The sequence below is a fragment of the Meles meles genome, chromosome 19, assembly GCF_922984935.1.
Source record: "Meles meles chromosome 19, mMelMel3.1 paternal haplotype, whole genome shotgun sequence".
Taxonomy (NCBI): Eukaryota; Metazoa; Chordata; class Mammalia; order Carnivora; family Mustelidae; genus Meles; species Meles meles.
The window spans coordinates 4,636,257-4,656,060 of record NC_060084.1 but is presented as its reverse complement, the minus strand read 5'-3'; the positions used below and the strand labels follow the sequence as shown (position 1 = coordinate 4,656,060).

The following is a 19,804-nucleotide window of genomic DNA, read 5'->3' as shown; positions in this document are numbered from 1 at the left end:
GTCACCACGACTTGCTAAGGAAGGCGCTGGCTGACTGCACAGACAGACAAGCGTATTAGGAACTCAGAGAGGTTCAGTAACAGCTCCAGGCTGCCCAGCTTAGCGGAGGAATGAATCAGAATAGAAACAGGTCAGTGCGCAAAAGCCCTTTCTCCGCCTAGGGCTGTGGATTCCCAACCGGTCAAAAGGGGATGTAACAGACATCATTGTGTTTAGAACTGGAACATCGGGGTTAGATTTTCCACTGGTACATGGCAAGCCAAGGGAAAAAAAGGAAAAGAAAAGAAAAGAAAACAGTCTTTAAAAATTTCTGTCTTCATTTCTTGCGCTCGGTCCGGTGCTGAGAAGGAAGGTGTTTTCGTGACAAGATTTAATTAAATGATCATTACCCACGGAGCCCGCGGGGACAAGCTGCTCTCCTTGGTGCCATGTTTCCCGAGCAGCCGGAATCAGGCATGCAGGTCCAAACGCACGCTTGTCTCCGCAAAAGAAAGTTATTAATGTTTCTCTTCCAAAATCTAATCTTCCTCTCCTAGGAGGAACAGATAATCAAGTATTAGATACACTTCTAATAAACACGGGTCGTATTTTCCCGATTCGAAACACCTGGAAACGTGTCATGGTCTCCACACGGCCCCGTTACCGGGGAGCGAGCTGGCAGGCACGCGGCGCACGTTGGTTTCCGATCCCCAAAGGCGATTTACTTTCAGAACAAAACTTTCCGAATGCCGGACGGACGAGATACAGGCCTGCACTATACCAAATCCGATAATAATGTGACCCTGAAATCGCCTTTCTGTTCTCTCTCTTTGCTTTTCCTGCTGGGTACCAGGCAAAGGAAATACGCAATTTAAATATCAAAGAGCAAGTTTTCCTTAAGTCCTCAGACAGGGAAGCTTGTAGCTTTAACAGCCGGTAAGGCGGACGCACTCATTTAGATTGTCTTTGTGGGAGCTTAACTGTCATTTTGTACTTGTACAGCAGGAGGAGAAAGAGATGACTCTGGGGTGGGGAGAAAGCAAATGTGGGGTTTTGATGGGCTTGTCATTGCTGCGTTGGGGTGGCGGGGAGCTCCGCGGTCGCTGGGTGACTTGGGATGTCGCCAGTCAGGAAGCCTTAACAGGGTGGCGTGGGGCAGAAGCATGGTAGACAGCAGCAGCGGGAAAGGCAGCTCTGTCCAGGTTCTCTGTTTTAAGACCAGCTCTGGCCGACTTGGGCGAACCGGGGAATTTGCCAGAAGAGTCACTGCATCGCATATAGATAGAACTGAAGAACATGCTGAGGGTCAGGCCCCACGACACCACAGGAACTCGGGGCCGTGCTGCGTCTCTAGGGGATGGGAAGGGACGGGCTGGCACTCCCCGGCCTCACAGAGAATGAGTGAACCGCCTCCAACCCTTTCCCACGCTCGTGCTGCTCACCCACGCGGGTTCGCGTACCCCGGGTGCGTCTGCTTTGCGCAGCCCGCGGTCATGAGTCTCTCAGATCAGAGGACCCTGAAGGGCATCAGAGCGGATGTTCCGGATGTGGCCGCCCACCACGGCGGGCAGCTGATGGGGAGAGAGGAAGGGGATCCCATCCTACAGATGGCATGTGGAGCTGGGAATGGGGGACAGGCTCGGAGAGCAGGCTCAGCACACTGAGTCAGGCCAGGATTCTGGCTCCGGAGAGGGAGGGCGTGACTGGCAAGAGCCAAGACATGGAGAGGGTGTCAGGACCAGGCTGGGAGCCGTGGTGCACAGGACGCAGCTTCTGGAACGGGATGCACGCGTTCCCCGTTGTAGCACAGACAGAACGTCCGTCTGTGGCGTGTGAAAAGAGGAGGTCGGAGGAAGGGATGTGTTCGTTCCTAGATGGGAGACCCGAGGGAAGAGGCAGGAGTGTGGGAAGCCCCAGTCGGTCGTCATAGATCTGACCCTTCCCCGTAAGCTGCCAGTCCCTCTTCCAAGTGGCTTAGCCCGACAGGACACGTATCAGCCCACGCAACTGAAAGGTGCACGGGCCCGAGGGAACCCAGCATGAGAATGCGGGCGTCTGGCGTATGTTCTTACCACACCTCTCGGCTCTGCTCTGCCCCTCCACCCCGGTGGGCTTCAGCCTCAGCCGTGCCTGAATGGCCACCAGCCGTGCCCGTCCTCAACCCTCCCACCAGGAAGAGATGCTTCCTGATTGAAAGTTCAAGTCCAAGGGCCACACTTGGGTCTCACTGGGCCAACTTGCACACATTCCCTTCTCGGAGCCAAATGGAGTGGCCGGTGGGGGGGGGGTGGAGCGTGCCCACCGTGGGCCCCACGTCCCGCCATGATGACCGCAGGAGTGCGGGATATGCTTCCCAGGAGTCAAGAATGGGGGCTGAGCCGCCAGGACCCACCAAGAGTCACTGTGGCCACGTTCAATGTTATGAGTGCCCTCAGGAAATGCCGCCGAGGTGTTTCCCTGTGGCTGGTTTACTTACGAGTTCTAGCATTTACAGATTGAGCCTAGCAGTGTCTGGAGATAACTCCCTTCCAGCCTTGAAGCAAAACAAAGTAGATGTGTGTGTGAGAGAGAGAGAGAGAGGTTGAGAGAAAGACACATTTCTCTCTCTGGCCGGACTCCTCCCACACGGCCCTTCCCGCTGGGCCCCAGCTGGCTGGCAGGGCTCCTCTCTGGGCCTGGCTCTCTGCTCCCTCCACCGCGCCTCCCCTGGTGCTGGTCCTGAGCTCATCAGAGGCAGGGACAGCATCACGGACAGGTGCAGCTCTTGTCACCGGAACTCTCCCGGGAGAAATGGTCCCTTTATTACTTGCAGCTGTTGATCCTTCCCTGCCCTTTTCCTTTCCTACCCTTTCTCCCTCCCCCTCCTTCCTCTGTCTCTCTCTGGCCACCCTGTCTATCCCTATCAATATTTCACTCCAAGATTCCCCGTGACTCAGCCCCAAGAACCCCATTTTCATCTCCAGTGTCTCCCCAGGCCCTGGGAGCTTTTGAGCCCAGGGGGAGATGCCCTTGACACAGGTCCTGCCCCAACCCTGAGGGCAGGCTCCTTCCCTGTCAAAGCAGGGGAACCTCCTCCCCACCCCGAACCCACACCAAACTTACGAACTTTCTAGCCGATTCCCGTCCCAGCTGGTGTCCTGTCTCCCGTGATGAAAGGCGCGTCTGGTCTCGGACATGAGGCTGGCACAGCCGGCCCCTGGTGGGCACTCTTTCATCTCACCGGGGAACAGTCAAGTCTGTGAAAGGCGCCTTGATCTCTGAGAAGCCTGTAACGCTGAAGGCAGGAGGTGTCCGGGCTTCAGACTGAATATCCTCACTGAAAAGCCCGAGTTATTAAAATTGTTAAAAAGCCCATCGCCTCGCTCTCCGCCGAATCAGAATGGACATCCGCGGGCTGGTGACAGACGAAACTCTTCTTTTTAGTGACTTGTATCTTCTTATCCTTATTATAAAGTTAAGATAGTTCATGGAGGAGACTTTGGAAAAGGCAGTTGAGAATAAAGAATCGGTAATCATCTCGCACAGGAAATCCCCTCCTAACAACGTGGGTATATCTCCGTCCAATGTCCCATGTGAGAAACCTTCCATTTTTATTTCCAGAAATGGCTCCCATCACCCGTCCTGTTTTGGAACCTGCCTTGTCTGCTTCCCAGGACATGGTGAACAACCTCCCATGTCAAGACACGGCCATTACTTTTAATTGCTTGATAACATTCTATTATCTTATTACATTTATTCATTCATTTCCTTGTTATTAGATATTAAGAGTGTTTCCAATTGTATGCAATTATTTTTTGAAAAGGTCAGTGGACATGCTTACAGCTAAATTGTTGAATGCATCATTAATTTCCCGGAGAGTTTTTTTGAAAATACTTTGCACCCAAAGTATTGGTATTGTTAATGCCTTTTGTCGTAAAAAGAATTCTTTTTTTATACCCACGCAGTCCCATTTATATTTTCCCTTAAGATTTGAGTTGATGTCAGGATTAGAAAGCCTCTCGCCTTGGCCTCCCTCACCCCATCCCCTCTGCACACCGCAGCCCCGCCTCCACGCCCCCAAGACAGGAGCCCGGCATTTCCCCGTGACACTCATGACATTCGGGTGTCTCTAATAAGGAGCAGACTTTGCAACTGAGCTTGTTCGCTAATTACTGTCGGAGCAGCTCCGTGATCCTTACGCTACACTGGAAATGTATGACAAATGACAAACTGCCTCTGTCCCACGTTCTCCACCAGTGAAATGAATACCGGGGAGGACCCCTTGGGCCCTGACCGTTGATTCCGTTGCTTTGGGGAGGCAGCCGGCGGCTCAGTCCTTCCCAAAAGCCTGAGAGGACGTATCTCATTGTCTTTCACAATCGGGGGGTTTCCTTGGGGGCACCCAAGTAGCAATTCCTATTTTGAGCATTTTTTCAGACCGAGCTCATCTTGTCCGGGGTCTACAGTAAACCACGCTGCTGCAGAGTTTCCTGCCCACACACTGAATGTATAAGCCGTGTGTTGAGAAATATCGTTCGTACCGACGTGAAATGACCTATCATTGCTCAACATGGTTTTGGAAAAAATATTCATCCAGGGAGCCCTGGAAGGGTGGGTCGAGCAGCGCTGTATCTGTGAAGGCTGAGTTTGGCTGAATATAACATGAAAATTCTAAATGACCGTGGCTCAGAAAAGATAGAACTCTCTTTTTTTGGTCTCCCGGAACAGAAGTCTAGAGTAGCCACGGCAGGGCCCAGGGCTTGTATGGCGCTCCCACAAAGCTGTCCCGGGGCCCAGTCTCCTTCCTGCTCACCACTCGAGCACCTCCAGGCTGGCATCCCCTTCCTCATGGGCTGTAATGGTTGCTAGTGCTCCAGCCTTCATGTCTACATTCCAGACAGTGAGATGGGAGAAGGGGAAAGAAGAGCATCAGGTCTCCTGTCTTTTAAGGAAACGTCCTGGAAGTCAGCCCCATTACTGTGTAAATCTCATTGGTCAAAATTAGTCCCATGACCACACCCAACTCCGAGGGACACCAGACCGTATGGTCGTTTAGCTGGGTAGCAACCAGCTTTTACAACTGGGGTTCTTTACGAATTAAGAAGGGAAGAAAGGAGGCACTGTAGAGTAACTAGACGTTTCTGCCATGGGAAACTTTGGGGACCGAGCTTTTCTCCATAACGAAAAACCACAGGGTAAATTTAAAAGGATAAAACCTGCCATGATATTAGATTTCTGTGCAATCAAAATAATAGATAATCATGTTGCTAAAGACCAAATCCTTGGCGGGGGGAAAGCACGAGGATTATCATTACCGCTCATTCAGTTACTCAGTTGAACAGTGTTCATTTGGAGCCTGCTGGCACCCCGGGGTGCTGTGCGTTCGCTTGTCAATGAGAGGGCATCTGCCCGCAGCCCCCGGGGAGCTTGCAGTCGTGAGAGCAGGAGCATGTGTCCCACAAAGAAGGTCGGAGGCAGGAGGGCAAGGAAGGAAGGAGGACAATACATGGTTTCCTTGGGAAGTCAAAACCAGGGGTCGCCAGCTGGGAACAAAGAGCCAGGCAGCAGAAATTGTTTCCAAGCATCGCTGCGGTCCTGAATCCTTCAGAAACCCCACTCTCCCCATGCCTCTGTGCAGCTCTCTGCCTCCTGGGACCCAGCTGCCCCCCATCCCTGAAACTGGCACCGTCTCCGCACCCTCCAGAGACAGGTGTTTGAGAAAGAGGGCAGTAAGCTTGCTGGTACCGGGACAAAGTGCCCAGCGTGTTTATATCAACGTGCACCCAAAGCACCTTCACTGGGGGATCATTTATTGCCCGTGATCCCACAAATGACACATCGTTGGTCTCCCTTTTCACTGATGAGGAAAGCGGAGCCTCAGGGAGCCTCTCAGAGCCCTCCTTCATGGGAGGAGAATGTGCAGAAGTGTGGGGAGAGCGTCTGGGACTGCTGAGAGCCCACGGCGTCCACATGTGTGTCCCATTGAGGCGGGCTGGGCATCACCTCTGCCGGTGCCGGGGGACTGCTCTGACCTCGGGACTGTGCTCCCTGGGCATCTGGACATGTGCTTTCTGGACATCTGGCACTACCCTCCTGATGCCTTACTGTCATTCCCGCCCTAACCCTCCATCTTCTCACCGATCCCGGGCTCTGTGATGGGGGCAGTGTTGGGGGGGGGGGAATGGCAGGAGGGTAGCCATCCCCCCTGATGAAGCCACATCAGTACTATCCCAGAATGAGCACTTGAGGCCTTGCACGTGGACCTTCCGATTCTCCAGGGGGCCTACAACGTGTCAGGGACCCGAACGCATAATCCGTTGTCTCCACAGTCAGAAAAGAACAAAATCTAAATGAATAGACATCAAACATCCGGAGAGAGCATCGCAGCGACATGACCAGGGTCAACTTTAAAGTCGGCGAAACCATCTGTTTGCAGGCCATTCGCAGATCTCACCTTGCCAGAGACATCCTAGGGGATTGTTAATGAAGTATTCCTGATAGCTCAATCATGCCAAAGGCCAAAGTGATCTCAAAACTTTTATGGGACCAAAAAATGTATTTGGCCTGTGTATGCATGCCAGGACATCTGCTAGGGCTTGGGAGGAGGCCACCAGGGACAGAGAAGACTGAGCGTTCTTGAAATAGCCCCAGCCCGGCCTGGGCCGGGCAGATGGACGTGCTCGGTTAGTCGGCTTGGCCTGGAGTAGTGGTCGCTGCCTCAGAGGTGTCCGTGTAGAAGCATGTCTGTGCGTAAGCAGACATGCCCTACTGTACCTTCCAACGCCGACTGATGTCTACCAACTGTGACATCAGCAAGTGGCCTTGTTTTAAACCAGTCCCAGGAGTGAGGCCCGAGCAGGACAGACAGGCCTCCAACGGGGCTTCCCGACTCCACGAGGGTCATAGTCAAGAGCCATGGCCATGGCCATCAGCCGCCTCTTCCTCCCACGCCTTGATCCACACCGAGCCTGTGCTCGAAACTCGGACTGTCTGAACCCCGGATCCAAATTAGAGCCTCACCTCTCTGGCAATTGCAGCCTTCTTTGTCCGATTTCTTTGGGTCTTTTGAAAGTCCTTTCCCTTCTTCTCCCCGCTTTTGGACTTGGAGGCCTTTTAGCTCCGCGGTGGAATTCATTCCTCAAGCTGCTACAGAGCACAACATGCAGTGATGAGAATCCAGCCCCCGCCAAGACTCGTTAAAATGCCCAGTTTCAGATTTGCCTGTGAGTCATCAAGTCCTTTTAACACCTTGTTTAATCTAATGTTGGAGACCATTCAGAGAAAATCACAGAAATGAGGGGAAATCAAGTGAAAATCGTGGGCTGTCTATAGGACATTTCGGTCTGTATCTTCTAAGATCTTTAGAAGTAGATGTCAAAAACCAGTCCGCTTGAAATTCGGGATTTTGTCATCACTGGCCTTCTCGGGAACACAGAGGCTCGAAGTGTATGGTAGCCTCCCATTTGTGGGGAGGGGAGAAGGGGCTTTCAGACTCCTTGTTTTGCCAAGAACAGATTTCAAAACCAGATTTAAGAGTTTAATTTGGGGTGACTCCCACCTGTTAAATTTTAATCAGGAGTTAAAGGCTAAAAAATAACATTTCTACCTGGGGAAATTAAAAGAACCTCCCTCTACTCCAATATATTATTAACACTTCATCTTAATTAAATGTGGTTACTGACCTCAATAACGGGATTTGGGGTGAGGTCCTTTCTGTTTCGCTTTGTTGAATGAATGAATTCTTTTCCCAGTCAACAAACACAGAGCTTGAAATGCAAAGGAATTGTTTACAGTGGCGCCTTTGTAGCTTTTAATTAAAGTGATGCTCTTGTATTGCAAGTTTACGGTGGCGATACGTTTTACCGCCTGCTCTGGCTGCAGAGTTTTTAATTATTTATGTAAATATATTAGCACAGCTGGCTCTTATTTTTAGTGGTCAGATTTTCTGTTCGGAAGATGCCAGGGGGAAACAAGGTCTAATAAATTAAACAACCGCATGTTTAAAGATTTAACATCTTCAGTGGCTAAAAGGAGAATTCTGGCTTTTACGACGATCCAGAGATGGGAGATTTTCACTGTTCACCTCAATTCGAGGCACTCCGTTCGGTGAATATGAAAGAGCTGCCCATTTGGACCAGCCGTTGAAAGGTTATTTTATAATCCAACCACCTTTTTAACATCCGTCTCCACGTGTTGTTGTAAATTTGCCACGGGCCAGACGCTCATTATGAAAAGCATGGTTTCAAATTGGTTATATTTGAATATAATTAGGATGGTTATTCTTGTCAGCCTGAGAAATTAATTCTCGGGGCCAACATGGGAAATATTGACAAACGCTAATATTGTTTCTCGCCCACTGTTTTCTCTAAGCTAATCACTCTGCTGTGCTCGGTGGTTTGGTTTGGTTTGGGTTTTTTTATTCCAATGAAGGCATTTGAGATAGACCAAGGTTGCTGCAGAAGCTACCAAGAACCTATTGATAGAGAAAGGCACACGTTTCAGGATGGCAAGAGAATTGAGTCCACCAGGGAGAATGGCTGATTTATCTTCTCACCCCACTTTGTCAATCAGCAACACCAGGCCGTGGCCGAGAGCGTCTAGGAGACTCACGAAGGGCTCATCGTGGCCTTAGTACTAACACAGGTAAAAAACCAGAGACAGCGCGTCCTGTAGCTAATTGAAGAAGTGTGTTTCGGCAGCAGCTCCCAGTTTTGTCCCAGAGGAGTCATGCAGTTTGCATTTTCAAGATGAGGCCCTGAACCAAGGTCTCCCACAGAGTTTATTTCAGGGGTCTCCTTGTGTACGCTAGCAGGATAAGAGCAGACCCCCTTGGAGTCAGCTCTAACCAGCCTTGCGTTCCTGCGTGAGGGCTGCGTGTGTGGATCTGGACGAGGGTTGGGGTGGGATAGGCCAGCTCTTACCCCTGCTAGGTAATGAGCACTTACAACACGCCGGCCTTTTTCTAGGCACGGGGATACAGCAGCAGCAGAAACAGTTAAAAAATATATCATATAATCTTTATATGATGAAGATTATATGCCAGTGGGGCAGAGAGAAAGCAAGCAAGAAAGTAGATAGCATAGTTGTGGGTGATCAGTGCAGAGGAAGAAAAAGGAGTGGGGGTCTGAAACTCTAGAGAGGGGGGTCAGGGAACGTCTCGCTGCTGGCCCGGCATTTCAGTAGGGAACTGAAGGAAGCAGGGGTGCACCATGCAGATTATCTGGGGAGGGGGTGGAAAAAACAAGTGCAAAGGCCCTGAGGCAGGGTGTGCAGAGGTTTGAGATGCGGGGAGGGAGGGGTCATTGGATCTGGGGCAGAGTGAGTAAGGTGGGGAGATGAGGCCGGAGGGGCTTGGAGGTAAAGATTTTACTGTGAACAAGACAGGAAGTTGAATACTGGTGGTTTTAGAAGAGGGCAAGGGAGACCACATAGACCAGTGGGGAGGGACCCGCGATAAGCCAGGTGGGAGGCGGAGTTGCGTTGGACTTGGCGGTAGCAGTACAAGCAGTGAGAAGCAGACCATACTGAGCGTGTCTGAGAGGTGACGGCAGCTGGGATGTGCTAACCAGTCCTGTGCGTGTGCACGTGTGTGCGTGTGTGTGTGTGAGACAGAGAGGAGGAGTGACCGTGGACTCCCAGACCAGGTGGACATCTATGAAGCAGGCGAGCTCCCTTGGGAAGGGACTCAGAGGAGGAAGTATCAGGAACTCGGTTTTGATCACACAAGTTTGAGTCGGAGGTAGGGAGTAGGACTTGGAGAGCAGGGAGGGTCTGGGCTAGACAGAAAAGTCTGGGTGCCGTCCACGTTCCTATGGAATTTAAATCCCGGAGTCTTCGAGATCCCCAAAGTGGTTAGTGAAGGCAGAAAGGAAAGGAGGCCCGGCGGTGGCCCTGCCTGGCACGTTCTACACAAGGCCCCCCTCCAGAGAGTAAGTGACCCAGCCACGGTTAGGTACAACGTGCGCTCTCACCTGGGCGGCTGGACCCCAAAGTTGCCGAGCCGAAGTGGACACAGTGGGCCCAGGATGGAGTGGACACTCAGCCAGGGGTGGGTCAGCCCTCGGCTGGCCCGGCTCTGCCCATCCTCTCCTCTCCTGCCACCAGCGTGCCCTGCCCCGTCCTGCCGTCCACTCCTCCAACACCGACAGCCCACGCTGGCCCCTTGCTCACAGCCGCACAGATGTGCTTGTGGTTATGACAGACCAGCGGGTATTTTCTCTGTCCCAGACACTGTCCTCCGTGCCTTACACGCTCGGTCATGTCCAATTTCACAGCAACACATAAAGAAGGGGTTGGGACGGCCCTTCCCTCCAGGTGAGGACAGTGAGGCTCAGGGAGAGTCAGGAACTCACCCAGAGTCACATGGAGTCACACGCAAGTCACACGCAGGAAATCTGACTGCAAGACAGAGCTCTCTCCTTCCTGCTGCTCTGCCTCCGAAGCCAGACTCCAGCCGGGGCTCAGCCCTCCGGGTGCAAGGGCAACAGGCTCGATGGCCCTGCTCTGTCAGGTTCCATTCCTCGGATCAAAACCGAACCTTCTGTTTCTGATTTGAGCATATCGTCCTGAAATCTCTGACCGCTTCTGCTGCTGAGCCCCACAGTAAAACACTCCGCTGCCCCGATGCCTGGGAGGGCCGCAGGCAGGGTTTGGATCGAGCCGCGTGGGCAGGGGTTGCAGAAAGCATGGGGGGAGGGGTCGGTGCGTGCGTCCATCGTCCTCTCGCCACTGTCCTCCAGCAGGGATGCCTCTGTCACAGTTTCCCTGTTTCTTTCATCCCCGCCTCCCTGTGCCACCTGTTCAGACGGGGGTCTTGGAGCGGGGCTCACTTCCCAGTGCTGCCAGACTCATCAGGGGCACCTGAGCAGCACAAACGTGAAACGTGTTTTCTCTGTGGCTGCGGGGGAAGCAGATCTTGACTCTTCCTTCTGTCTTGCCTCCAGGGGCTGCCGCCAAGCATCCCCGCTCTGCACCAGTCTCATGCGGCCTCGCGAAGGGAGGTGGCAGAGCCCGGGCTCCAGGGAGTGCACGACTTCATGGGAACAAATCCCCACTCAGCCACTTTGCAGGTGTGTCGCCTCGGGCAGACACCCCGTTTCTCTGTGCTCGGTGTCCTCCTTGTGCAGTAGGGGGAAGCTCGGTCTCAGTGACAGTGACCGTGGAGGGTAATTCAGGGTAAGCGCTGAGAACACAGTGCCTGGCCCAGAGTAGCCACTCAGCGAACCAGTCGTCGTTCCTAACGCAGAGTGTAAAGGCATTCATTCAAGAATGAAAAGGGTATTTTCCTATAATCTGTGGTTTTCCCGTATTCCGGCTTAGAATAAGCAAGCGTACGCAACACTTATTAGGGCTGAATGTGGGAGTTAGTTGCGGCTCCCAGGAATGGCGCTGGGGCCACAGCCAACCCTGGGGGCTCTCATTGCTGAAGGTCTCGTGATGATGGCTGTCTCCTCCTCATTCCTAGGGAGACAGAAGGAAGCAGAAAGAAGCTTCTAAATACTAAGTTTTGTTATTTGCCGTTCACTCGCCTGTAAGTGAGTCCTCAGGACAGAGCACGGCGATGCGTGGTGAACCTTTATTGAATAGGACCTGCAGGCGGCCGATGTCCGAGGGCTGCAGCCCGGCTTCCTGACAGACAGGTGTGCTTGACTTCGCGATCATTGTAGAGCGTGTGTAGCACAGTCATATTTTCTGCTAGTAAAACTGTTCCTGGTTTGAGCATCGGGATTAAATGGGTCAATATTTTAAGATGTTCTGCAAAGCCTCTGATGCCGTGCAAATAACACCGTGACAAGTAGAGACTCTGTTCCCCAAACAAGTTGAGGATCTGGGCGACTGTGTTGGACAGAGATGCAGCAGAGGAGACTTAACCAGGGAGCAGGAGCGGGCATTACAATTCAGCACCTCCGATTACTTCTCGTTCAAGGAACTGTCAGCATCAGCAAGCAGCAGAAATCAACATCAGCTAGATTAAGTGGAATACAACAAGAAATTTCTAGATTGATATTGGGGATCACAGAAGGGACAGGAGGCCAGAGGATAAACCAGGGGAAAAAACGAGTGGCTAAACCAGGGGAAAAAACGAGTGGCCACCAAAGAGAACTGAACAGGGGAGGCTGTCGGGGCTACCCCCAAGGGAACAGCCTGGCATTTCGAGTTACACCTCCCGGGGTGAAAGCAGGACCGCTCCACCCCGACCCTGCACAGCGAGGGAGCGTCAGATCTGCTGGAGCTGAGCTGCACGTCCCCAAGCCAGTCCCCCTGCATCCAGGCAAGATGGGGAGCGGGTGGTTACCTCCCACCACCACCACCACCACCCCCCGAAACAGGGGTCTGTCCAAAGGGGAGCCCGGGATGCTGTGGGGAATGATAAAGGAGGCGTGGCTCTGGAGGAAGACTGTGGAGTTCTGGGTGTTCTCAGAACAGGGGGGCCGTGAGCAACACAATCCCCTGGGGCACACGCTTTCACGATGTGCCAGAAAACTCAGCCATCAAGACAGACAATCTACTCAGACAATATTTTTCATGTCAAAATTCATACGAAAATCCATGCTAAACAAAATATCAAATTTATAAGTAAAGTGGGATCCGTGGTGCTGATTTTTCCTTTTGCTGCCTGCTCTGATAGGATAGGAGCAGACTGTGAAGGCCGTTCTGTCCCGTGGGGCCCATTTCTTCTGCAGATGGAAAGGATGAGATCAGAAATGCTCTGTGACTTTGTGGCTCGGGGGCAGGTGTGAACGTGCGTTCAGCCGAACCCTAGACTGCGCGGAGACCCTTTGCGCCAGGCCTGATCGTGCATCCTGGTGGCACGGGCAGAAACAGAGTAGAGACATGACGGGAGAACTGTAACCCTCCTCATCCACGGAATCCGTAGCCGGGCTCCAAAGGAAAAAAAGAGATCTGTGGACTGAATAAATAAATACAAATAAAAATAAACGAGGCCGTAAAATAATGTTTAAGATGATTAGGCGGAAAGAACGGGAAACTTGAACATAAATAAAACATGATGAAATAATAGGAGAGGCAAATGTGAGAAGTAACTAAATACAACATCTAGAGATCCCACGGTGCTTTCTCTCATCCCCACCCTGGATGCCCCGGAAGTGGGTGTGGTCACCCCTACCCTACGGAAGAGGAAGCGAAGGACCCAGATACGCTCAGGATCAAAAAATCAGTGAGTGGAAGGGACGGGACGGGATTCTAATTCAGACATGCTTATGCCAAAGAGTTTTTTAATAAGGAAATGATTTATTTTGAGAAAGGGGAAATCATCTTTTAAAAAAAAAATCTGCACCCAGTGCAATGTACATTCTCTTTAAGTCCCATAAAATGTCTTTAAAATTCTATTCCGATTAGGATCTTTATTTCGTCAGCTAAGTTGAGGGTCGGCGTTCAGAGGGTCAGTGTTTTCTCTGTTCTCCCCTTGAGTTGAGTCTGGGGCTTCTTTCGAAGTCTGCAGAGATGGGAGGACCAGAGGACCCAGTAGAGAGAGAAGAGCTGAAAAAAAAATGGCTCTTAGGGCCCCTGCTGGTGTCCTTCTGAGTGCCCTTCATGGGACGCCCACCAATGAGCTGTTCTCTGGAATGGAAATGAGCTGTTCTCTGAGCGGCTGCCAAAGAGCATCTATGGGCGAGTGATTACTATAAGATATTTCACCCTTACTGTCTAAAAATTAGACCTCTCCAGCTCACAAAATAAATAATACATAGATCATCTCGTTACCGGGAAGGTGCATCTACTCGTCTTAGTGATGGCGTCTTCAGTCTCTGTGTGCTTGGGGCTCCGCTGAGCATGCTTGGTCTAACCCACACCCTGTTCACCTGGACAGTCATAATTGTCCCCGCTGGCGTCCCTCTTCCAAGCTGTCCTCCTCCTAGTGTCTGTCCATGCAGTATTCTGCTGGTCTGGCCTTCTGATGGCTTCTCTCTCCCTCTCTCCCTCTCTCTCGCCTCTCTCCACTCCAAACACGTGGCCCACCCCCGGTGTTTTCTTCCCTCATTCTCCCCGCAAAGACAAAGAAATCATTCTCCCAGCCTCGAATCGCACCCATCCTCATTATTCACACCTGCTGTATTTGCAAAGGCAACATGTTAAAATTTAACTGTGACCCAAAATACTGGTGGTGTTTTCGTGGTCACGTGCGGATACGCGCGGAACAGCAGCAAAGCGGAGACGCTTGTCCCACGTTTCCAGCTGATGTCAAACAGGCCATGCTCGACCATCTTGTCTCCGCTCTCCTACAGTAAAGCAGCGTGCCCTCGAGGTCTGTTTGGCACCACGTTTTTTGCATTCTCGTGCTTTTGGGTGTTGATGTTGCTGTCTCCAGTGGCCCTCGGAGTCGTGCTGTCTGGTGTGCCTCTGTGCAAGAAGGCAGGGATGGGCCTCGTGGAGGAAACGGGGTGCTAGACGAGCTGCCTTCACGCCCGAGTTACAGTCCGCTGGCCATGCGTTCAATGCTCGCCATCAACCATGTGCATTACATACAGCGTCTTTAAACAAAAGCGCACGTGAAATCAGGAAATGGATGTTTTAGTTGACAAAAAGGTGACCAGAGGCTCACAGGAACCTAACCCTCTGTGTGGTCCAGGAGCAGTGGCTGGGGTCCTTCATTCGATATTCCCGGTGCCTAGACCAGGGCTGTGGGGGAGAGCGAGGACAGACAGCCCCTGCCTGCCTGCACGCTTGCTGCCTGTCTGCCCTCTCCCTGGGCTGGGAGCCCCTTGGAGCCAGGTGCCACGGGAGTCTTGAACCGTGCCGATGCATCCTGGACAGTCAACAAATTTTTGTTTAATTCATGAATAAATTGGAAATAAGCAATGATCGTCAAAGCCAGTTTTCCAGCAGGCTTTAGACTATAGTGAATCCTGTCCGGTGGTTAGTATTTAATTCCTTTTTGCAAAATCTAGAAGGGGATTTCCATCAGGGTCTGACTCTAAGAAACAGGGGGAATGAGTGCCAATTCAGTACTTTTATTTAATTATCATTCGATGCTCCTCTTTGGTGTGAACCTCCCCTTCGCGCTGGAGAAGATAAACGATGCTTCCCTCTCTCCCCGTGCCCCAGGCACCTGGGCTCTGCTGAACCTCCTATGGGGAGGGTCATGGCCACCTCGGTAAGGGGATGGCGTCACCCGAGTGTGCACGGTACTGCTGCCTCAGAGAAGCTCGTGAGGTGGGCAGAACATCTGTATCTCGGTTCTTTCTTGGAAGCCATTTGGCTTCTCTGTGGACCAAAAAGGTGGTCCTGGGAAGAGTCTTACCCACGGAGCCCACTCCCTTAAAACACAGAGAGCTGCTTTGCTAGCAAGCGGGGCCGGTGACTTGTTGCTTCCGTCACAGCTTCTGCTATTAGAGTGCGAGTCAGCAAACTTTTCCTATAAAGGGTCAGATGATAAGGAATAGAGGCTTTGTGGGTCTCAGGGTCTCGGGCTCAACTACTCAACTCTGCTGTTATAATTCGAAAGCTGCCCCATCAACTGATAGGCGTGGCTGTGTTCCAATAAAGTTTTATTTACACAAACAGGCAGAGGGCCAGATTTGGCCTCTGGACCACAGTTTGCCAATCTCTGCAATAGGTCCCTTCCTGTGTGACGAGGTCTCTGTGGTCTTCTGCGCACCCTGAGCCCTTTGAGGAAGGCCTGGTTCACGAGAACTTTTTTCTCCCCAACTTCTGGCACGGTGCCTGCCCCCATAGCGAGCCATCACCCAACCTTTGCTAAACGCGTGACTCCAGGACACAGACATTGTGAAACGTGCCAGCCAGATGCAAGGTGATCTAAGGCCCAGTGACAGTCCATCAGTCTTTGTCCGACGTCCATCGTCAATACTCAATAAGGCAGCAGTTGCTTCTCTGACAATCAATCAAAACAATAGTCCTGTATTCATTCAATAAGCAGCCTCTGAGTGTGCGGGCAGCATCCAGATGTCAGCCCTGGAGACTTAAATAAGCTTGTGATAAATCCTGACTGCGTGCCCAGGAGCAGACCGGAGGCTTCCCAAGGATTCCTGCAGGTTCCAGAGGGCTGGAGAAGAAGGCCCCGCGCTGTGGCTCCTGGTTTCCCCTCCTGACAAGCTCCTTCCACTTCCTCGTCGTCTCACCATCCTGTGCGCGTCCTTTCGCTCCGTCCCGCTCCCACCCAGGCACACGCGCTTGCACGCTCGCCGTCACCAGCAAAATCAGGATGTTGGAGGTGTGAGGGGGAGACGGTGACGTGGCCCCAAATTGCTTCAGGCTGGAACCCCACAGTCCCCGACCACAGATCCTTCTCACTGCCTCCTCCTTCTGTGTTTTTTACAGGGTTTGTTCCCACAAAGCACCCCAACCTCGTCACCTATGGTGACTCCTCTCTCCAGTCTCCCCCTGTCCCTGCCCCCCCCCCGCCACCCCCAGTTCTCCTTGGGCCACAGCTCATGGAGGCGTAGCAGACATGCAGTGAATTTCACATTTTTCAAGTGTGTCATTCGATAAGTTCTGATGAAACGTACATGCCCGTGAAGCTATGACCGAGCCAGTGCACCTCCCCAGCACCCCTCCGCCGCATGCCCCTCTGTGACCCTCCCTCCCGCCCCCTCCCCCTCAGGCATCCATGGCTTGGTGCGAGCCCCTATGGAGGAGAGCGTGTTTTCTAGAGTTTGATATAAATTGCATCCTAGAGCACATACTCCTTTTTGTCTGGTGTCTTTCGCTCAGCACAGTTGTTTTGTGATTTGCCCATGCCGGTGTCCTGTGTCCCGATTCTCCCTCGAGAGCAGGAACAGGGACCTTCTGCAGAGTAACTCGTTCTCTCCAGCTCCCTCCCCCAGTGGGCTTCAGGCTCATCTCTAGCAGACGGAACATGGAAACCCGTCCGAAGACCAAAAGGGCCCCCCACCCCGCCAGAAGGCGCTGGTGGTTTTAATAGTGTGCCTCCCCCCATCCAGCCCTTCCCGTCCTTGAGCTGCTTCAACAATTGTTAAATGAGCACCTACTCTGTCCCGGGTGCTGTTGTGGGAGAGGAACCAGGTAAGCAAGGCCTTCCTCTTGGGGAACAGTCAGAGAATCAGGAAGGAAGCAAATAAAAAGTGGCTTCCAGATCTAATAGATGTTATGGGAAACAATAGAAAACGCTCAGGAAGTCATCTGGAAGGACAGACGCCCAGCCAACTATAGGGGTTCCTTCTGGGGAGTGGAATGAGAGAGGGGTTTGGGCAAAGTCTCCTTCTACTTGTTTTGTTTACAGGTTTTTAGAGTGTAGTCTCATATTTCTCATATTTAGTTATTTAAATGCCTTTTTTTAAAAAAAAAGATTTTATTTATTTATTTGACAGAGAGAGACATCACAAGTAGGCAGAGAGAGAGGGGGAAGCAGGCTTCCCCACTGAGCAGAGAGCCCGACGCGGGGCTCAATCCCAGGATCCTGAGATCATGACCTGAGCCGAAGGCAGAGGCTTAATCTACTGAGCCACCCAGGCGCCCCTTTAAAAGCCTTTTAAGGAGCAAAGGGTGCTCATTGTAGAAAAAGTCACGAACACAGAGCCCAATAAAGAAATTAAAAGTCTCCTTCAGTCCCACGCCCCAGATCCGGCCGCCGTTATATTTCATCGTGTTAATTCCACACTCAAGAGGCAGAAAGGCACGATTTGTTTCATTTTGTGTCATTAAGCAGGCCGTGGGAGCCACTGTCAGCTTCCTGGGGACCTGAGCTGTGTTTATTTTTTTAAGAGGTACTAATCTTTGATTAACAAGGATGAATGTAACATTTAAGAGGAATCTAATTGCACGTCCTCTCCTTCTCAACAAAACCACACTGTTCCCCCCAAAGCGCGGCGTCAGGACTGAGGATGTATGGCCGCGAGCCGGGGAATTCCAGGGAACATTTTTCATGTCACTGCCCAGACAGTGGTGTGAGCGTTCCAACAGAGAGGTGTCCCGGCTGCAGGTTCCGTCGCCAGCAGAAGCCGGGCGTGATAATAACTCACTTTGTCATTACTTAATTCGGGGAGGGCTGCAGTTACTGACCTTCCGTCGCTGGGAGGGTGAGGCCCTCGGTGTCGGGATGTCTGGGAACAGAAATGGCGAGGGGACAGGTGACCAGGTGGGGGGAGGGGGCTGCATACAGAAGTCGGATGACGGGTCCGAGCTCCTGATGCATTTCTTCTCTAAATGACGTATTTGCGTGTTTCGTTCATCAGCTTGCTCGGGTGACACGTATCTGGGGGGTGCGTCTTCTGTGCCATCACAGAGCCCACCGCCAGGCGGAGGCCAAGCCCTGGGTGCAGCTCTTCTCCCCGCAAAGTTGGACACAGACCTTTGAGGGCACAGGTGTTCAAGCTCACACAAGACCGTCCAGACCCCTCGTGTGGATTTGCCACCATCTGGTGGCTCTCTCGTGTGTCCCATTCTCCTGTGTCTGCGTGCTCAGAGGGGCACCCTGGGCACCCCGCCCCCCAGCCACCCCCTCAGGACCCACCAGAGCTCTTCGCAGCCAGGCCCATCACGCCCAGAGCCCCTGCCGTCTGCGATGCTAAGTATTCTGCTCGTCTCCCCCTCCCTGCCCCTTCGCACCGAGTGGCTCCCCCGTGTCTCCTTCCACATAACAGCCACGTGGCTGAACGCTGCAGGGACATAGCGGTCAGAGTCCCACTTTCGCATGGGATTTAATATCCGGCCCGTCTCCGAGAGTTGTGGGACTCTGGGCAAGTCGCTTAACCTCTGCTGGTCTCATTCTCTCCAGATGTAAAAGGAGATAATATCTAGCGTCATCGGAAGGATTAAAAGGGCCGATCTGGCAAAGCTCTCAGCCCAGCATCTGGAAAATAGTAGGAACCAGTGCATATTAGCCATGACTGTAATCCTTCAAGAATCATTGCAAACGAAACCTTGTCCTCTAAGCCGTCTCTCCCCACCCACTCCCAACTCCACTGGGGGCTTCGCCTTCCTACATAACTTAACCCAACTTTTAGCGCGCATGCACGCAGTTAGACGGAAATTGTCAGTGAGAGTCCTACCAGGGATAGCCCCCCAGTCTCAACAGCTTAACACAATATTTATTGTTCACTCAGGTCACTCACTGCCAGTGAGGAGAAAGGGGCGGGGCAGACGGCTCCTTGCCACATCCTGTGAGCATCAGACCTCCTTGGCTTCCTCTGCCTGGGGGGGGGGGCTGCCCCTTCCAGGTGTGGCCTGCGGGGTCGCTGTGCACAAAGGAGGAGGAGGGTCTTCCGGGGGCTTTGTGGCTGGAGCCAGAAGTGGCATTAAGACCCCAGCCTAGCGCAGGGGAAGCTGAGAAATGCAGCCCACCTGGACACCCAGGGAGAAAATCATGTTGGCCGGGAGACGCTCGAGGGCAAATCACGTGCTCTGGATCCTTCCCCCAGGGATGGTCCCCTTCTGCCTTCCCTTGGGCTCTGTCTTAAGAATTAACTCTGGAACACAGGAGGTGACTCGCCGGAGAGGAGAGACTTTCCGAGCACAGAGGCTGGGGGGTGCGGAGAGGTAGCAAGGAACCCGGCCCCTTTGGGCACGAGCACCAGCAGCACCGACACAGGCCACAGATTCCCCGATAGAAACAGCTCACCGCCACATGGGCCTGGGGTGCACGTGGAATCTGAGGCAGGGATGAGGGGCAGGTCACAAGAGCGGAGCCCGAGACCTTCTGAATAACGGGCAGTGTTCCCCAGCCCATCCGCTGGACCTAAGAGCCCGCGTCTCCGGAGTTCCAATAACAAGGCTGGTGAGAGAGCTTCCCTCCCTGATTCGCCCACCTCTTTGCCAGGTCCCTGCAACGAGGAAAATGCACCGAGTCAAATAGTGAGTTTAAAACAGAGTTAAGGCGAGGAAGGCACATTGGCACACAGTCTGAAAG

General features: G+C 52.5%; 1 protein-coding gene across 2 annotated transcripts in view; it reads left to right on the top strand.

Moving 5' to 3' along the window:
* The window catches only part of CDH13 (cadherin 13), a 1,016,524-nt gene that overhangs the window by 928,156 nt on the left and 68,564 nt on the right, over nucleotides 1–19,804 (top strand). The window lies entirely within an intron of this gene.